Source organism: Prunus dulcis, chromosome 2 (genome assembly GCF_902201215.1).
Source record: "Prunus dulcis chromosome 2, ALMONDv2, whole genome shotgun sequence".
NCBI classification, from domain to species: domain Eukaryota; kingdom Viridiplantae; phylum Streptophyta; class Magnoliopsida; order Rosales; family Rosaceae; genus Prunus; species Prunus dulcis.
This window is the reverse complement of record NC_047651.1, coordinates 6,230,948-6,232,396: the sequence shown is the minus strand read 5'-3', so window position 1 is coordinate 6,232,396 and position 1,449 is coordinate 6,230,948.

Sequence of the window (1,449 nt, the reverse complement as noted above, 5' to 3'; positions counted from 1 at the left end):
TAGCAAAATGCAGGTAAATGCATGATTATTAGGCAGAGATTCAAAATCTTGAACAAAATACCTATTTATCATGTAGTGAAAGAAAGCGAGTGACTGTTAAAAATAAGAAGTTACCTTGAAGTTTCTTACCCTTGAAGGTGGAAGCGGGCTAGGAAAAGTCAGTTCCCACTTGGAGTTTGAAAATGAAGATGAAAAAGGCCGTGTTAATGTTGATGAGATAATATGGTTCCTTCTATTGCTGAGATAAACAACTCAGAAAACACATATGAAGGTCCAAATGAATCACATGCACCCTCTCATCATGGGCCAGAACCCACATGACATGAAAGCAACTCTGTAATTATTATTTTTTATGTAGCAGTTTATATCAATTGCAAATAATAGTAAAAGGTGGGACTAAAAATCCGGAAAAAAATAAATTTAAACATACCAAACCCACACAGCCCACCCTAGGACATGCACTTGGAAGAGACTTGTCTGCCTCAAGGTCTTTTTTGAATTTTTGTGCCACTTACAAAACTACAATGGCTCAATTTTAGTAATGCAGATTAAGGGTTAATTTTGACAAAAGCACTTGTGGAATAGGTGCTTTCCCTCTCAAATTTGCCAAAAAAATGTGTCATAATTTTTTTAACAAAAGTACTTGCGAAAGACACGAATTGATAGAAAATACTCTTCAATTGACATTGAAAGCAGCGAAAGGGGGGGACCCATGCATGCCACGTAGACAATGAAGGGAAATTTTGACGATCGAAATCAAATTACAAAAAATAAAAAAAGATTAGGGTACATGATTGTTAAAAATGAGAGTGCAAGGATAAACATACTTTGAGGGTGAGAGTTCATGGTACTAAATTGTAATTAACCCAAAAATTAATAAAAATGAGTTTTATGAAAACAATTTAAAATTTTGAGGGGTGTTTGTGTAATTTCTAAAACTCCAGGGAGTTTTGTGAAATGGCCAAAAAGCTCAATGAGTGTTAGTGTAAATAACTCAATAAAAGAATAAAAAGAACATTAACACGTAAACTAAATTACAACATAAAAAATTTAGAGCCTCAAATATAAAGTCGTGGACATAGAGCCCCAATGTGAGAGAGAATACATTTTCCATCGAAGGTACCATGTACTGAAAGAAAAGAGATACAAACCAGCCTTAATAATAGTGAAGAGGTAACTTAGCTAAAAAGTAGGTACCTTCGCATCTAGAAAAAAAAGACGAGAAGTTGCCTTGAAGGTTCCTTACACTTCACTTCAATAAAAAGTAGGTACCTTCACATTACAAAGAAACTGCTTTAACTGACTATCACTAAATACCATAGAGATAGTCGTCAACATTGCTGCTATTAGACCAGTTTAAGAAAAAACAAACCATAAAACTTGTTTCAGTATTCTTTCAATTTTTTATTTTCAGACCTAAAAACAAAATCTTGGGATAGAAAGACAAGC